Source organism: Elephantulus edwardii, unplaced genomic scaffold (genome assembly GCF_000299155.1).
Source record: "Elephantulus edwardii isolate Elephantulus edwardi_28Jun2011 unplaced genomic scaffold, EleEdw1.0 scaffold00263, whole genome shotgun sequence".
Taxonomy (NCBI): Eukaryota; Metazoa; Chordata; class Mammalia; order Macroscelidea; family Macroscelididae; genus Elephantulus; species Elephantulus edwardii.
In genome coordinates this window covers 1747308-1766503 of record NW_006400013.1, presented here as the reverse complement: position 1 = coordinate 1766503, position 19196 = coordinate 1747308, and the positions used below count along the sequence as shown (strand labels likewise).

The following is a 19196-nucleotide window of genomic DNA, read 5'->3' as shown; positions in this document are numbered from 1 at the left end:
ATGAGTGGAAGCCCAAAATCTCTGTAAATGTTTATGAAAATTAATAAAATATAATTATAGAAAAAAAAAGAAATATAATGTCTTTACCTTTCAGTCAATTCACAGTTGACATGTTTTTTGGGTTTGGGTTGAGTCTCCCTTACAAGTAGTGGTAAACAAAGTAATTTAGATACTTCTTTTTTTTTTTTTTTTAAATGGGAAAAATTTCTCCATTCTTTTAGACCTAAGGAGTTGTCCTAGCAATATTAACCATCAAAATACCAGTATTGAAAGAACACCTACCCTTGATTCACTGAGTGCTATATTTTTCATTGTGAGAGTATTCCCTCTCTTAATTTTTAATTGAGATTTTAACGAACGTTTACCAAGAACTTGGATTTCTATTCATTCATTGTTGCACATTTCCTCCCTACTCTCCCCTGCCCCAGTTTGCTTTTCTCTTTTAAAAAATTCTTTCATTATTGCACAATCTCCTCCCCTCACCTATTACACTTTGCTATTCACCTCTCACTCTGGACTGTTGCCATGCAAATAATATCTAATCATACATTCCTTTTAAACAGTTATTTCCCTCATTTGTTTCAATGCAGTGCACATTATTTATAACCTCTTCTATTAGTTTTCCCCAACCCCCATGTCAGTCTTGTTTTAAAACAGTGACATTATGTAGTATTTGTCCTTTTATGACTTAGATATTGCACTCAGCATAATGTCCTCCAGGGTCACCGATTTTGTATAATATTTTATTACTTCCTTGTTTTTCAGTGCTGTGTAGTATTCCATTGTGTGAATATATCACAGCTTCTCTATCTATTAATTTGTTAATGGGCACCTTGGGTTGTTTCCATCTCTTTGTTATTGTGAACAACACAGCAATAAACATAGGTGTTCAGACATCTGTTTGAGTGGCAGTTCTAGTTTCTTTAGGGTATATTCCCAGTAGTGGAATTGCTAAGTCAACAAATGGTATTTCTATTTCCAACTCTTTGAGAAAGTGCTGTACTATTTTCTGTAGTGGTTGCACCGTTTTACACTCCCACCAACAGTGAATAAGGGTTTTAATTTCTCCACAACCTCACCAGCATTTGTTGTTTGCTGCTCTGTTGAACTTTGCTATTGTTACTGGGGTGAGATGATATCTCATAGTAGTTTTGATTTGCATCTCTCTTAGAGCTGGAGATTTTTAACATGTCTTCATGTGTTTGTTTGCCATCTGAATGTCTTCTTTGGTGAAGTATCTGTTCATATCCTGTGCCCGTTTTGTGTTTGGATTGTTTACCTTTATCTTGTGGTGCTGAAGTACTCTATAATTCTAGATATAAGTTCTTTATCAGACATGTCATTACACATATTTTTTCTCCAGTGAAAGGTTTTCCTTTTACTCTGTTGAAGTTTTTTGATGTGCATAGGGATTTGATTCTTAGAAGGTCCCATTCATCTATTTTATTGTCTCCTGGTTGTAGGTTTTTCAGGATGCTTGAAAGACTGTTCATGTTGTGGAATAGGGCTTTTAGAGTTCTTCCAAGCTTTTTAGTTTATAGTTCTTGATTTTACTCCTAGGTCATTGATCCACTTTGGGTTGGTTTTTGTGTATGGTTGAGTTGTGGGTCTTGTTTGAGTTTTCTGCAGATAGTTTTCCAATTTTGCCAACACCATTTTTAAAGAGGTTTTCATTTCCCCACTTAACTGTTAAGAGTATTTCTTTAAGGATCAAACTTTCCAATTATCTGACCAGCATTTGACTTATGCCAACCAGGAAGGAACAAATCCATGAATCCTGGCTGCTACCTCCTCATGTCTATAATGGTTGACTCAGAACTTCCACAGCTCTAAACAAAATTACTCATTTAACTTGTCTTAATGTTTTGGATTTCTTTTTTGTTTAACAGCTTCATCAAAGTACAATTCACATACTTCTTCACCTTCTTCAAGGGCACAATCTAGTGTCTTTATAATATATTCAGAGTTGTGCAACCATTATCACCATCTGATTCCAGACTATTCCCATCAACCTCAAATGAAATCCTGTCCTCATTAGCAGCCCCTTCCCTTTATCCCATCAGAACCCAGACCATCACTCTGCCTCCTTCTTGGAGCTCTATGTTGTCCCATCTTCTAAGAAATGACATGAGAAGTAGAGAAAGGAGAAAAAGGGAAGGCTGTAAAACAAAGATATTCTGTGGCAAGTCTGAAGCAATCATTCTGTGACTATTTCCCCTTTTGGCTTTGGCCACCGGGAAGCCCAGAGGCAAACTGGTAACTCCAGCTTGAGTAAATGCCTTTTCTCATGCCTGCCACTCAAGACTTCCCCCTGGTGTTGTCCTTCTAGTTTACGGATGTTTTTCCTGACCTTGAGCCAAAGTGTTCTAACAAAACATTTCTAGGATTTGTACTTAACAAGAGACTTCAGAGGGACAGAGCCTTACACTTTCAGCATGATGATCCTTTTATTCCCTGTTCCCTCCACCATGGAAGCCATGGTTTCAAAGGTTTATAGTGTTTCCCCATTTATATTTATTAAAAAAAAAAGGTATAGAAACTAATCCACGTTTTAAAATTCAACTCAACTCGTTGCCATTGAGTTCAACTCAACTCGTTGCCATTGAGTCAGAACTGACCTGCAGCAGGTTTCTGAGGCTGCAGGGGGGAGAATGGACTGAGCATGAAACTATAGCAGAAAGGAGACCAGAGTCATGTGGGAAATAGAGGGTGACAGTCTGAATTGATGGACAGACTGCATGGATGCTGACCCGTTGACTGGGTCCTGCTACAGTGTAGACACCTTTAACTGACCAGTACAGCATGAATGTGGGTGAGTGTCCTGGCTTAGTTGTTCTTCAACTAGTAACCAGCTGTCACAGAGTGGATTCTGACTAAGCAATCCCACAGGTGCTGGAGGACAACTGTTCTCCAAAGGGTGTTCATGGGCTGACTTTTCTGCTGCAAGTTGCCAGGCTTTCCACCTCTGGCTGGATTTGAACCTTTGACCATCAATTTAGCAGTTAAGCCTTGTTAATAGTTTACACTACCCTGGGACTTCTTGGGCTTTACAGAGTGTTGAAATCAGCATTTAAACTGCTGTGATTGCCTAGGTGGTCTTGGAGGTAAGAGGATGTTGACATAGCCAACATATCATGATTTTTCACAAGCCAGGAAAATTCAGAGCTGTCAGGCTGCTGAAATAGAGCATGAGGAACTGAGCTGGCACCAGGTTGGGTCTCCTGATTCCCACCTGATGCCCTTTCCCTGGTCTCTTAATAGATACTCATTTTATGCCAGGTGTTGGACAACCTAAATGTCATCAGGACATTGTGTAAAAGTGATGGAGGAAATGCAGTGATTTTTTAAAATGTAAATAATACAGATTTGTCAGAAACCCTTAATGCCAAATGAACTTTCCTTTCTTCCTCTCATCAGGATAAAAAGCTTAGTGGTTAAAGAAAACACAATAGACTTAATGCCTATTGACATAAATAAACATTTAATCTGGTCCCTTGTGACACACTCTTGAGGAAGCATAGATCAAAGACCAGGGAGGTTGCAAGGCAGGGAATCAGGGGCTCTCAGTGCAGGAGGTGGGGAGAGGTGTGGTGTTGGGGGGGGAGGGGGGGAGGGGGGGACGGGGGACAGGGGACAATTCAATAAATACAGGTACACCTCTTACTGAGCCTCACTATTTGTGTGTGTGTGTGTGTGTGTACTCCACAGATAGGGTAATGTTTTTATTTTCCAAACAAATTGAAGGTTTGTGGCAATCCTGCGTGGAGCAAAACCTTTTGGTGCCATTTTTTCCAACAGCATGTGCTCACTTCAATGTCTCTGTGTTGTGTTTTGGAAATTCTCACAATATTTCATGCTTTCTCATGAGGCAAAGGTTCACTTTAATAGACTATGGTATGATTTAGACATAACCTTTTTTTAGATGGATTAAATAACTTTTACTTGTCTTAGTGTTGTAATTTGAGTGTAAGTTTACAGAGCAAATTGGTTTTTCATTCAACAGTTTGTATGCATTTTGTTTTATAACATTTGTTATAATCCCCACAATATAATCACTTCTTCCCTGTAATTCTCATTTCCTTTAATCCTTCCTGCCCCTTCTTGTCTTCAGATCTTTACCCTGAAGCAGATGTTGCTCTTTTGAGTTAAATGACTGGTTATTCCAAGGAGTGAGTGGGTCTCTGCTGTTACAGGTCACCTGATAGGCCTGGTATTATCTGACCAAAAGTTGAGCCATGGGAGTGAGTTTGATTTCAGAAGCAAAGGGTGACCTAAAGGGATTCCGCCATTCTCCACTGGACTAGTCAGCCTGGATTTTTTAAAGAATGTTTTTGAATTTTGTTCCATATTTTTGCCCCTTCTGTCTCCTTGGAGGCTAGGATTTTGAAGCTCCATCTCACTTACATAGGGCACTTGGCCAGGAGGAGGCAGCCCTTGGAGAAACACATCATGCTCAGAAGGGTAGGGACAGGGCAGGAGAGGAAGACCCCAGATGAGATGGATTGATACAGTGACTGGGGCAATGGAGGTGGGTGTGTTGGAATCAGTGAGACTGGCTCAGGACAGGGCCGGCTTCAGAGCTGCTGTATATAGGGTTGCTATGGGTCACAGGTGACTCAATGGCACATAATAACAACAACATCCATGATCTTCTGTAATCCCTGTGATAACTTTTATATACACTGGAAAAACCAATGATTTCTTATGGCTTGATTTATCCTGATAGTTTATTATTGTGGTGGCCTAGGTCTGACCCCACGTCTTGGAGGTGGGCTTACACCTGCTTCAGATTCTGAGGGCACAGATGGACAGCTGGGAGAGTGGGATTAAACAAGAAGGAATAGCTGCAGATGGAAGAATGGGGTAGAGGACATAGTAAGTGGAGAAATAGGCCACAAAAATGCACCACAGTCAAGAGTACTGGACTATGAGGGCAGAAAAAAGAAATTAGTGGACAAATACTGTGTGAGAGTGACACGATGGGAGACAGGAGTGCAAGGGAAAAGCTGAGAGACTGTCTTTTTGTTATTCACGAAAGATATATATATATATAGTTGTTGATTGCCTTCAAATTGAGCATGACTTATAGCGATCGTATGAACAAAAGGCCTGAAACAATTATCGACATTTATCAAAGTTCATAGTGTTTCTGGAGGCATTTTGTTTAGGATGCCACTCCTCAAATAAGTGTCTAGGGAGCTCTGGTGGCCCAGTGGAAAGAAAATGTGCTGCAATCTCAAAGGCACGTGGCTTGAGGCCACCAGCTGTTCAGCAGGAGAAGGGTGGACAGTCTCCTCTCTTGTGATTCACTGCCTCCGAAAACCTGTTGGAGGGTCAGCTATGGGTCAGCTCTGATTTGACGGTATACAACAACAACAACAACAACAACAACAACAACAACAACATATACACTGACACACTCATATCCCTATTTGCTGTAAAACTGACTCCAAATCTCTCAGCAATTTTTGGAGCTCCACGCATTTGAGATTGATTATACCTCACTACTTGGAGCTGTGCTTGGGGGAAGTTTTTGCATAAATTTTTTATGGTAAATTACATATCACAAAACATTTGCTGGTTCAGCCATACTTAGATGTACATTTGAGTAACATTAATTATGTTCATCATATTGTGAAATCATTACCACTCTCCTTTCCCACCCAAACAGAAGCTCAGTCCCACTCAGCACCCCTTCTACCTCCACCCAACCCCACTCCACCCCACCCAGCCCTTGGTTACCACTAATAAACTTGGGTCTGTAGACATCTGCCTATTCCAAAGGGTTCTTATAAGCAGGCTCATTCAGTACTTAGTCATTTGTGTTTCAGCAAACTGTTTGCAAGATTTAGCCTTGTATGCCAGAAGTTCGCTTCTTTATGGATGAATGATTCACACTGCATGTCTGTTCGACATTTTGTTTATTCATTCATTCATCAGTTGATGGGCATGGGTTGTTCCCACCCATTGGCTCTTGTGACTAATGCTGCAATAAGCACTGCTTTGTGAGTTGTTTGCGCCCTGCTTTCATGTCTTTAGGGTACAGGTGAAGTCTTAAAGTGCCTCCTCTGGGCTTCCAGTGGCAGTTCCTCTGGAGTGACCCAACCCCAGCTCTTGATAACACTCGTTCTAGTGCTTGACTCAGCCATCGGCAAAGATGATGCAGTGAATGCTCTCACCATTGTGTAAAATGCAGTGTGGGAGCTCAGGGAGGACATTACACCCTGCAGAAAATTAAGGACCACGGCAATTTCATGCTCTCCTCTAACATATCTGCTCCAGGAAGCAAAGGCAAATCACTTGGGGTAATGACTAAATGGCTGCTTTCTGGAAAAGTCTAACTCGCTATGTTGATGTTAGCTGCCTGGGAATGGGCCCCTGACTCATGTCAACTCCATGTCCAGAAGAACAAAACCCTGCCAGGTCTTCTACCACCCCTGTTGTCATTGAGGTTCAGCCTTGTGATCCATAGGTTTCTCACTGGCTGGTTTTCTCAAATTTTTCTCTCTCAAGGCCTTTCTTCTTAGCTTGGAAACTCTACTGAAACCTGTTCAACATCACAACCACATTAACCCCATCATTGATAAAGAGTGGTAACTGCATGCACATGAGGTGCACAGGCCAGGAATTGAACCCAGGTCTCCCAGGTGGGAGGTAAAATACTATACTACCAAGCCACCAATGTCTTTAAAATCTAACTGGGAAATTTGCTCCTTTAATGGTGGGTTTTGAGTTAGAATCTAATTCATAGGCACTGTTTTCTAAAGGATACAGAGGTGAGCAAGCAGGCATCTTCTCTACAAGGAGAATTTCATCTAGAAGGAGGATTTAACTCAAGAGCTTAGGCACTGCCCCTGAGATGCACAGGAGTCATAGACACACAGTGCACACAGCCTGACCAGGGAAGGTGCTTGGAGACATTACTGAGTGATTGAGAAAAGTATGTTCTATTTCTTTCTTTCTTTCTTTTTTGGCTCTGAGAGTCTGAAGATACCAGAGGGAAGATGACACTTGATCTAGGATGGTAGGATTTCAGCAGTGAAACCAGTCTGATACACAATCCCACACCACCATGCAGCACTCATTAGAAGTAAAAGGAGACATGGAAAGTGAGATTTGGTTGCTAGCGAAAGATGGGACAAGGGGTGGGGATGGAACTTGCTTGAAACACACTGCCATCAAGTTGGTTCTGACTCATTAAGTTGGTTCTGTGACCCTACAGGATAGAGTAGAACTAATCCTCAGGATTTCCACACTGTAAATCTGTACAGAAACAGGCTGCCTCTTCTTTCTCCCACAGAGCTACTGGTGGGTTCAAACCACTGAACTTGGGTCAGCAACCCAAAAGAGCCCCTAAGGAAAAGGGAAGAATTAAGATTCAGGTGAGCCCAGCAATCAGTATGTCAGGAGTGTCCACTTTGTCCGTCTTTCTCGGACCCATAATCAACACCCTTGGTACCAGCAGTCAGGTGAGCAGGAGAGGCACTTCACTGGACTAGTCTGCTGTAAGGGACCTCTCCAAATTACTGAAGAGCACTGAGGTCAGTTTGAGGACTAAGGTGAGTCTGATTCAGGCCATAGTTAGTTACTTGCAATGCATCTGAGAGCTGGACAATGAATAAGGATGGCAGAAGAATTGATGTCTTTGAGCTGTGGTGTTGGATAAGAGCCCTGATTATCCCATGGACTACCAGAAGAATGAACAGATATGTCTTGGAAAAGGTACAACCAGAGTTCTCCTTGGAGGCAAGGATGGTGAAGCTTCAACTCTCATACTTTGGACATGTTTCTAGGAGAGGTTGTCCCTTGGAAGGGGGCATCATGCTTGGAAATGTGGAAGGTCAATGAAAAAGGACACACACCCCCACCCTAGTGAGGTGGATTGACACAGTGATTGCAGCAATGGGCTCAAGTGTATGATGATGAGGATGGCACAGGACAGGGTTCAGGTCTGTTCATTGTATCTCTCTGAGTCATACTCAGTTCAACAGCAACTAACAACAACAACAACAAAGACCTCAGCCTTCTCATTCCACTATATATGCCTCTTGGAAGAAGAGGTAGTGCCAGGCAGCCTGGATGAAAGTGTGAAGAAAAAAGCCCCAACACCACATTTTCAGTGAGTCGATCTTGACTCGTGTCAACTCTGTGGCATGAAGCAGAGTTACCCCATAGGTGGCCATGGCTGTACTCTTTATAGAAGCCTGTCTCTCCCTTAGTGTGGTGGTTTGAATTGTTGACTTGTTAGTTAGCAGCCAAGCGCTTACAATCACTGTGCCACCAGGACTCCTTGAAAGTGTGAGGAACCATTGCAAAGCAAGCTTTCTCATTATACTGGGAAACTGAGAATCCTCAATGATCATCCACTGGCACAGTGGCTTCAACAAGGGGCTCACACGTGGCAGAGACTGGGGCCTGGTACAGGGTCAGTATGAGTAGGACACTACTCAATGGCACTTAGCAGTGAAAACATCAGCTTTAAATAACAGCAAGGGCGGATCACACCGGAGGAGATCTGCCCATCTTTCTCCCACAGAGCAGCTGGTGGATTTGAACCACCTGCCTTTGAGTTACTTGGTAGAGCAATTCCTTACCCACTAGGCCACCAGAGCTCCAGTGGCAGAGAGTTCAACTTTACATTTAGGAAAACTGTGTTTTGCAAGGACACAGTCCTGTTTAAAGAGGCACCAACTTTTATCACTGGATCATTAATCGGGACACTCAGCCGTGCAGTGCAGAGAACCCCTATTTGGATTGCCATGGCTGTGGCTGGGGTTCCATGCCTTGGTAACTAACTTTATCAGAGTGTTCCCTCTGACAACACAGAGGAGAGATATCTGAACAGGAGCCAAAGTGGAGGTACTGCCCTTGTAGACGGACAGCACGAATCCACAGCAAAATAGCTGGCTCAAGACCACGGTCAGTGGACACATCCAGTGTGTCAGTGGACACAACCACCTGAGTAACTGGTACATCAAGTTTGTCATCCACAGCCTCATGCTTTTAAAGACATAGATGAAGGCTGAGAAGGTGGATGAGGAGAGCGTGGGAGGGACAGAGAGAGGAGCATCTTTTTGTTAGCCATGGAGACAGCTGTGCCAGGTTGGAATAAAAAACCAAATAAGAGGAAAACCCAATGTTTTCTATCAGTCCACAGCCATTTTACAGAAGACAATTAATCATAATTTACCTGCAATCAATATTCCCACAAGAAAAGGCAGCCCTGAATGTATCAACAAGATGGTATAGTCATACAATAGAAAATTATTCAGCCATGAAAACAGAATGAAATGTTGATTAGTTTTAGGAACAAATTTGAAAAAAATTCTGCTGAATGACAGAAGCCAGTCATCAAGGGTCACACGCTGTTTGATTCCTTTTACATAAAATGTCCAGAATGGGTTAATAGTTTCCTGGGGCTGAGGGAAAGGGGGATGACTGCTTACTGGGCCCAGGATTCCCCTATTGGGGTGACAAGAATGTTCTGGAACTAGATAATGATGGGAATTGCACAACATTGTGACTGCACTGTCACTAATGCCCAATTTCTATAGTATAGTGTAGTGTAGTGTAGTGTAGTGTAGTATAGTATATGTATCTTATCACAGCAAAAACTGAACTCATTTCAAAAAGCAACCTCCCTGTGACAGTGAAATGTAGGAGTTCATGAATCCACCCATTGTTGAGATGATGTCAGCTTTGTGGGAGTGGTTTCCAGACATGACTGTGCATTAGAATCAGCTGCACAGCTTTTCAAACCCTCCTGTATCTGGATTGGTGCTCCAGTGACACAGCCCTAGTCAGTTGCACTGCTAATTCACAGGTAAACGGTCTCTGGAAGTTTTGAATCCACCAGCGACTCAGTGAAAACAGACGGGCAGCCTCTTCCCATTACAATTTACCACCTTGAAAACCCAGTGGGGGGTAGTTGAGGCAGAACCGACCCAGTGGCTCTGAGTTTACATTTTGGCCACATCTAGACCAAGGAGCCCTGGTGGCATAATGTTTATAAGCATTCAACTACTCAATAAAAGCTTTGCAGTTCAAATCCACCAACTGCTTCAAGGTAGACAGATAAGACAGTTTGTTTCAATACAAATAGCCAGCCTCAGAAATCCTATGGGACCATTCCACTCTATCCTTCAAGGCTGCTGTGAGTTAAAATTGACTCTATGGTAGTAAGGCCTTTGGATTCTACTCAGTTAAACCAGAAGCTCTGGGCCAGATTAGAAGCTGTGTGGAGATTCCAGTGTACTTAAAGAATCACTGTGTCAGACTCAGATTCTCAAGCAGTGTTTCACATGCAAACTCACTAGTAATACAAACTCTGTATTAGACTCTAATGGTCGTTATTTGCCATCAAGTTGGAACTGACTCAGAGCTGACCCTCCAAATGGGTTTTCAAAGGCAATTAATAGCCCAGGAGGAGATTGCCCATCCTTCTTCTGCAGAGCAGCTGGTGGATTCGAACCACATGCAGCTGGTACAGCTTCTTCTCACTAGGCCACCAGAGCTCCCAGTAATCCGTGCATTAATTGTTCCATCTATTCACTCATGGCCATCAAGTGGTAACTGACTGCTAGCTGACCCAGTGCTGAGTGTCTGCCCAGAGGAGTTTGCCATCTTTCTCCTGCTGAGCCACTGGTGGAGTCGAACTGCCAGAGAGATCTGAGGCTTCCTCATCCAAACTAGAGAACTTTCCTCAACTAGGGAGTGTTTACAAAACACAGGAGTGTTTTACCCAGTGGGCAAGGTAAACACAGGCTTGCTTGTGCTTACTAACTAACCTGTAATTAACCTTACTCATTTCACGAGGGTTTGATGTTCCAAAACCCAGTGTGAAACCATTCACTACAGACTGTACGTAAGCCTATGCTAATGTTTCTTAGTGGGGACTCCCTTCCCTGTCAGGGATTGTATGAAAAGAGGTATTTGTTTCTTTGGGAGGAGCTTGTGTAGTTGAGAGACACACAGATGATAGCTGTACATGGAAACAGAATCTTTGATTGGAAAATAAGTGTGAGACTGTCCTCTACAGATTAGTAAGTAAGCATAAATCAGTCTGTCGTGCCATACTCATTGGGTAACCCAGCTCTGATGAAATATTTAACAGAAATGGTGGTTCTGTGATGAGCGTTGTGAAAAATGTCCCAAACACTTATTGGGTTAGATTCTGGAGAAAGAATTTGTATGTTGAAACAAGATAAGCCATGAAAACAGAAAAGGAAGTTACATTCCTAATTATCAACTTTGTATAAAAGAGAAACTCTAACACAGAGAAAGGTGGTGTCTGCAGTTCTTTCTGTTCTGAGATGGTTACTGGCCTTGTCTGCGCCTGAAATCTCCTATCTCCAACTCTCTTTAGAGAGGGTAGACTAAGACTTCTGTCTAGATCACTGCTGTGCACTTAGCATTTTAGTAACTTTGGTGACTTAGTGGTAAGGAATTGTGCTGCCAACCCAAAGACTTGTGGTTTGAATCTACTAGCTGCTCTGTGGGAGAAAGATAGGAAATCTTCCATATGATTTACTACCTCTGAAAACTCACTGGAGGGTCAAACTATGAGTTGGTCCTGCCTTGATGGTACATAAAATTATTCCTTTGTGAGCAAATCATAGAAGATCAAAGAGAATAACATTAATTGAGCACTGGCCTGTGACTTGGATTGGCTGTTTCATTACTTGGATTGGTCTGTTAGCATTTAGGAATTCGTTAGCTCCTTTGAAGTTTAAGTGGACAGTTTAGGCCAGTGATTTTTCAAAGGTGCACATCGCATGGAGAATCCTCTGGAGGACCTGATAACAGGCAGATCTGGGCCCATTCCCCTAAGTTTATCATCAGCAGGCCTGTGAGGCTAAAAATCTGTTATTTCTAACAATGTTTCAGGTGCTGCTGTGAGATGACTGCCTTTTGAGAGCCCCTCTGAGGTTGATGGGGTAGAAAGACATAAAAGAACACTTTGATTTGGTGTTAAGAAAGGAGCTGCTTAGAAAGAGAAATGCAGAGGGCTGTATGGAGTACAAGGTTTCATCATCCTTGTGAAATTTACCTCATATACTTAACACATGTCATCAGGATGTGCCAGACTTGGAAAAAGATGAAGGTGGAGGGCAGAGAAAGAGAGGAAGACAGATTGACAGTGGCTGTGACAATGGACTTGAGCATGTCAGAGATGTGAGGTTGGCACAGCACAAGGCAAGGCTCAGATCTGTTGTCCGCAGGGTCACTGTGAGTCAAAGTGGACTCAGTGGCACCTAACAATGACCACTGTGGAGCACAGAAGAAGAGGAGGAACTTTGTCCCATCTTAGGGAGTGAGAGGGTCAGCGAGGGCTGTGAAGCAGCGTGGTGTGTGTCTGTGGAATGCTGGCCACTCAGTTGCTGGATAAATTGGAGAGGGGACACAGGAATGTGGAGAAATGGCCAGAGCGTCTCGACTCTGAATCCTAGAACTCTCTTTTCCATTAATTCTGAACTTCAGAAAGATCTTGCTTGAGTCCCGGTCCACTGAGTGTAATTAGCTGATGTAGGTGATCTGCTTCCCACTCTCACCCCTATTGCAGAAGGGGGAGCCCTTCAGGTGAAGCAGAGTCCCGGGGTTTCTTTACAGATAGTTCCTTCACATGTTCAGCTGTGTTAACCAAAAGACTGGTGGTTCAAGCCCACCCAGAGGCACCTCAAATGAAAGGTGTTAATCTACTTTTAAAAAAAACCACAAAACCCACACAAACCAAACCAGCCATTAAAAACTTTACCTATAGGTCACAGTTGTGTTGTGACACAGCTGGGGTTGCCATGAGTTCTATGGGCTCCCCTCTCCCCATTTGTTATGTTTTCCCTTAGAGGATAATATTAACCTCCTGAGAATTCAAAGAAGACCCCAGTGAAATGGACTGACACAGTGACTGTGTCCATCATCTCCAGTATAGCAGACATTGTGACCGTCACTATGGGTCACAGCCGACTCGATAATGTCTGACATCCAGAAGAATAGCGTCAGTGGTCCTCACTTCTCACCTCTCCTCATCTCATAGCTCTCTCCTTCTCACTTCCCAGCTCCATCATCAGACAGTATGCCAAGGTGTGGCTGGCGGGGACCAGGACTTTACTCAGCTCTAAATCTAAGCCTCTCTCTGAAGCTGACCCTCCCAAAACTTGAAATAATAAAAAGAAACATTTCAACAGTTTATATAAAGTATAGATGAAAGTATTTTTAGACAACTTACATATTTTCATTGGTTCATAACATAGTTGAAGGAAAAGAATGGGCTTACCATACTAGCCCAGTGTTAAGCTTTATAAACAGCAAGATTGCCGACTCTAACACAGATACATACACACTTAACTCTTTCTGGCATGCTCCAAAAAGAGAAAGATCTACTTCTGTTTCATTTGTGACATTGACAAAGGGAAAGCTTCAAGGTCACTTTGATTCCTGGCCTGTGTTTGGAGGTAATGAAATTGTAAGCACTCTATCAATTATTAACCCCCACTGCTGGGAGTCCAGTTTCATTGTGGGCTGTGTCCCAGGCTTTATGGTTTTCCTTCTCCACTTGATGGGCAGGAAAACAAGGCAGAGTCCAGCAGAATGTGACCTTGTGCCAGTGCTTAGAGGGCCAGAAGCCAGTCAAGGTGGACACTGGGAACTTCAGACCGCTGACTGGCTAAACTCACCTGATTTTTATAAGAAACCATATGGCTTTCATTCAGCTTCAGAAGTGAACTGCAGGAGCCATGAAGTTTTGTGTTTTGGTTTTTTTAAAAAAAAAAAAACACGTTGGCTTCCATGGCCCAGCAACATCCTGAGGATGTGCGGCTTGGAGGTGGATTTTGTTAGAGTAGTACGTGAGCACTGCCTTGCTCTTCAGAGTGAGACCCTGTGGCTGGGCTGTGTTCTCTGTGGACACAGCCCAGGACTGATGGGTGACCCCAAGAGAAAGGAGGTCACCAGCCTCCTGCAAGAAAAACCTTTCTAGCAGGCAAGGGAGTTGAAATGAGCAGATGTTAAATGATTCCTGCTCTGCGTTGTCATAGAGCGGGGCCCAGCTCTAGGCTGGAGACACTATCTGAGTCCTAGATTTTGTCTGAGCAGATGTGTCATGGGCCTCAATTCTACAAGCTCTTCCCTGCAGTCCAGCCAGTAGGAGCTGGCGGGTTTTTCCGCTGGAATGCCATGCCTAGGTCTTACAATTGACTCCATTCTCTCTTTTAAGTCTCAATTTTAATGGCACTTCCTCCAGGTGTACTTGTACCCCTAGAACAAATGTTGTTACATGCCATCTAGTCGGCCCTGACTCATGGGGACTCTATGTACAGTAACAGAATGAAACCCTGCCTGTTCTATGCTGCCCTCACAGTCTCCACCCTGCTTACCCATCGGTGTAGCAATGGTGTCAATCTAATCTATTGAAGCTCTTCCTCTGTTTTTGTGAATCCTCTACATTCCCAAGCATGATGTCATCTCCAGGGATTCGTTTCTCCTGCTAACATGCTCCAAGTATGTGAAATGAGACCAAGTCTTGCTTTTAAGGAGGACTGTGGCTGTACAACGTGTCCCTCCATTTCTCTCATCCACAGCCTTTGCTTAATCCTTCATTGGTTTACTTGCTTATTTATTACATGGGTGTTCTGATGGCTTAGTCTGTTAGAAGGTGCACTAATAACTCCAAGCCCATATCTCTCTGGTGGTTTAAATCCACCAGCAACTCCTTAGGAGAAAGCTGGGCCATCCTCCCATGTGGGAAGAAAGCCCGAGTCAGCTATGAGTTGGTTCCAACTCAAAGCCAATGAGAGCGAGCCACTGGCATGGAAGCTCCATGAGGTTAGGGGCCAGAACTCTAGTGTCATCAGTGTATCTTTAGCCCCTAGTACAGTTCCAGGCACAGAAATGAATGCCTGAACTCCAAAACCGAACAGCACTCCAAGGGAAAGTAGTTGGTGATTTTCCCTCCTTCATTCAACACTTGATTACTCATGTCTTAGAGCAAACATAGCCTATTTTAGGAAATATGTTCAAATGTGATATGCAATCTGTGATCACTTTCACATAAATATACACTCTGAACTAGGTACATTCCTACAGCCATTCTATCCTCCTTCAGGAAGTCTGAGTGGTACATGCATTTAAGCTCTTGGCTACCACCCTAAAGGCAGGCAACAGAAGACAGAATTAGCCACCTGCTTCCATAAAGATTACAGCCAAGAAAACCCCATGGGGTGGTTCTGACCTGTTGCACATGGGCCACTATGAGTTATAGCTAATGACAACAGCTTCCCATTACACAGACGTTGCACTGAGCTGCACAAAATGGACTTCACCACTGAAGCACTTTCTCTTTAAGCCTGGAAGATAGCAAAACTAATCCCTACAAGGGTTCTATGCCTCTTATTCGCATTCTTACTAAGCTTTCTAATCCCACTAGCCAAAAAAACGTATTGCGATGGGAAAATCTGCTGTTAGGGACCTCTCTAAAGTACTCAAGAGCAGCGGTGTCTCTCTGGAGACTAAGGTGCATTTGATACAGGCCATGGTCTTTGTAATCACTTGTTATGCATCAGAGAGTTGGACAATGACTAGGAAGGATAGAAGGAGAATTGATGCCTTTGAGCTGTGGTGCTGGAGAAGAGTATTGAATGTACCATGGACAGCCAAGAAAACAAACAGATTCATCCTAGAGAGGGTTAAACCAGGCTACTCCTTGGAGGCAAGGATTCTGGGGCTTCGTCTGACATACTTTGGACATATTGTAAGGAGGGACAGGTCCTTGGAGAAGGACATCATGCTTGGTAGGGTGGAGGGACAGCGCAGGAGGGGAAGACCCTCTATGAGGATTGATTCAGTGACTGGAATAATTGGGATGGGTGTGTCAGAGACAGTGCGATTGGCACAGGATAGAGCAGGGTTCAGGGCTGTTGGACATAGGGTCGTTATGAGTCGCAACAACTCGATGGCACATACAACAACAACAACAATCCCACTAGTTCAGTGCAAGGACTTTATTTCATCGTCCAACCCAACCATTTTCAGTAAGAAGACCATGCATGGTCTGAATGGTCCTTACTAGTTCACTATATCACAACCACCAAAGTGTCATTGGGCAGCACACAGCTTAGTTAATGTAGAAAGGGAAAGTGATACTGAGAAAAAGTCTTAACTTCAAAGTGAGATAACAATGAACATACATATATATGTTTGTTGTTGTCTTAGATCTAGACTCTATCAGATCTAATCCAATTCACAGACAATATTTATTCTCATTAAAATTTTTATTGTTACTGAGAACATGAGAAAAAGTCAGTGAGAAATTAAAATAAGTGAGAAATAGCAATCAAACTATGTCATTAATTGCATCATTCCTGTCTTCTAAGGAGCTCAGTACAACTTTGTTGTTATATGCTATAACATACGTGTGCCAGATTTATAACTAAATTACTCAACCTATTAAATTGTTTTACTTACCCCATGCTATGTGTGTAGATTATAAAAAGAAATAAAATTATCCTTCATTAACTCTCTTAAACTATTATCTGCCTGAGGCAAGAATGAGTTTGTCCACAAAAATGTACACAGTAAATATACTCATTTTGGAGCAGGGCATGAAAAGAAAGTCTATAGATAAAAAGAAACTTAAGAGACATATCAACTGGTCTGTAAGAATGACACGGGAGCAGTCTCTGACCTTCTCTAACTTTACAAGAGAAAAGGAGACTCAAGATCAACAGCCCAAGGCTGCCTCTCATGAGGTGGAAGCCAGACAAACCCTCTCTCTCCAACCTTCTTGCCAGTTCTGACACCAGCCATCCTCCTATGGTGGTCTCTACTTCTCTCCTGGGTTTTATCATTCACTGCAGTGCTCATACAGAACTTACAGGGATATAACAGATTGCAATTCAGGGTCAGAGAAGTCTCAGGATAAAGTTCTTCAGACAGCACAGCTTCTTCTTTTTCTTTTTTATATTGTTGTGTACCATTGAGGGTCAAGGACTGCAGCCTCCAATATGGATTGAGGCTCAATGTCAAGAAGACAAAGATTCTCACCACTGGGCCAATTGGCAGCATCAGGATGGATGGTGAAGAGATTGAGATTGTTTATAGCTTTAGTTTGCTTGGCTCCACCGTCAACACACTTGGCACCAGTAGCCAGGAAATTAAAAGGCGTATTGCCATGGGAAAGTCTGCTGTTAGGGACCTCTCCAAAGTACTGAAGAGCAATGGTGTCTCTCTGGAGACTAAGGTGTGTCTGATATAGGCCATGGTCTTCGCAATCACTTGTTATGCATCAGAGATTTGGACAATGACCAGGGAGGATAGAAGGAGAATTGATGTCTTTGAGCTGTGGTGCTGGAGAAGAGTATTGAGAGTATCATGGACTGCTAGGAAAACAAACAGATTTGTCCTGGAAAGGGTTAAACCGGGTGGCTCCTTGAAGGCAAGGATTCTGAGGCTCCATCTAACATACTTTGGACATGTTGTGAGGAGAGACAGGTCCTTAGAGAGGGTCATCATGCTTGGGAGGGTGGAGGAACAGCGCAGGTGGGGAAGGCCCTCTATGAGATAGATTCAGTGGCTGGGGTAATCGGAATAGGTGTATCGGAGATGGTGCGATTGGCACAGCATAGAGCAGAGTTTAGGGCTGTTGTACATAGGGTCGCTATGAGTCGCAAGCGACTCGACGGCACATAACAACAACAACAACAACAACCATTGAGTGGAATTCACCTGGCACAAGAGCAAGAGGAGATTGCCCCTCTTTCCCCAGGATAGCATCTGGTGGATTTGAACCACACACCTTCGAGATTGCAGCACAGCTTCTTGCCACTAGGCCACCACAGTTCCCCAGGACAGCTTCTTTTCAGCAGTTCCTCCTGCAGACACATCTCTCATTGTCCCTTGTGCCTCATGGCCATGGGCCTCTGTCCTTCAGTATAAAGTATTATAAAGCTCTTTAGCTTGAAGTAAGGATTTGTTGTTTGGCTTTATTTTATTATTTATTTATTCATTCATTCATTTATTTGCATAAGGCACATCTTTTTTTTCCTTCTTTTTTTATTCATTGTTGCACATTTCTTGAAGGTACTGTACTCTGCAAGCAAAATTTCTGCTCAAAGGCATTCAGCTGTCTCCCTCCATGGGCCAGGAAACCCCCCACACCATCTCTTGTCGGTCTCTTCATGGATCTCCAGGTTCTGTTGCTGCTGTATACCTGCAGCTGCCTCTCATAATGTCCCATCTCCAGTTCTACAGTGTCTCCTCTCTCTTCTGAGTCTATGCTCTTGATGTAGACGAGTCCACAGCACATGCTCCGTTCCCAGCTCCTCTTTCTCAGTGGTTCTGAGATGCACCCCTGCCCCATTTTTCTGTCTCTGGAATGGTTTATTAAAAGCCTAGCAGGACGGCAAAGCTGACCAATCCAGCAGTTGAGGTGATATGCACTTTATTTGCATGGTCCTACTATCACATGCATCAGAAAGCTGACAATGACTACAAATGTTGGAAGAAGAATTGATGCCTTTGAGTTGTGCCGCTGGAGAATAATGTTGAAAATAATCACAGACTGCTAGAAGAACAAACAGGTTTGTCCTAGAGAGGGTGAAACCAGGCTGCTCCTTGGAGGCAAGGATTTTGAGGCTTTGTCTGACATAGTTTGGGGATGTTTCAAGGAGAGACCAGTTCTTGGAGAGGGATATCATGCTTGAAAGAGTGGAGGGACAGCACAAGAAATGAAGACCCTCGATGAGATGGATTGATTCAGTGACTGGAGTAATGGGAGTAGGCATGACAGAGACAGTAACGTTAGCACACGATAGAGGAGGGTTCAGAGCTGTTGTACATAGGGTTGTTATGAGTTGCAAGTGATTCTATGGCACATAACAACACTATCATAATTACTGAGGAATAATGATGTTAGCTTGAGGACTAAGGTGCACTTGATTCAGACCATGGTCTTTTCAATCACTTACTATGCTTTTGAGAGCTGGACAATGAATAAGGCTGGAAGAAGAAAAAGGGATGCCTTTGAACTGTGGTATTGGAGAAGAGTACTGAATATATCACGGACTGCCAAAAAAAACCCAAAACAAAAAAACAAATCCAAGCAGATAAGACTTGTTGTTGTTGTTGTTGTTGTTATGTGCCGTCGAGTCGCCTGCGACTCATAGCGACCCTATGTACAACAGCCCTAAACTCCGCTCTGTCCT

At 43.2% G+C, this 19196-nt stretch overlaps 1 protein-coding gene across 1 annotated transcript in view; it reads left to right on the top strand.

Moving 5' to 3' along the window:
• The window catches only part of CA12 (carbonic anhydrase XII), an 82006-nt gene that overhangs the window by 19720 nt on the left and 43090 nt on the right, over positions 1–19196 (top strand). The gene's annotated exons all lie outside the window — the stretch shown is intronic.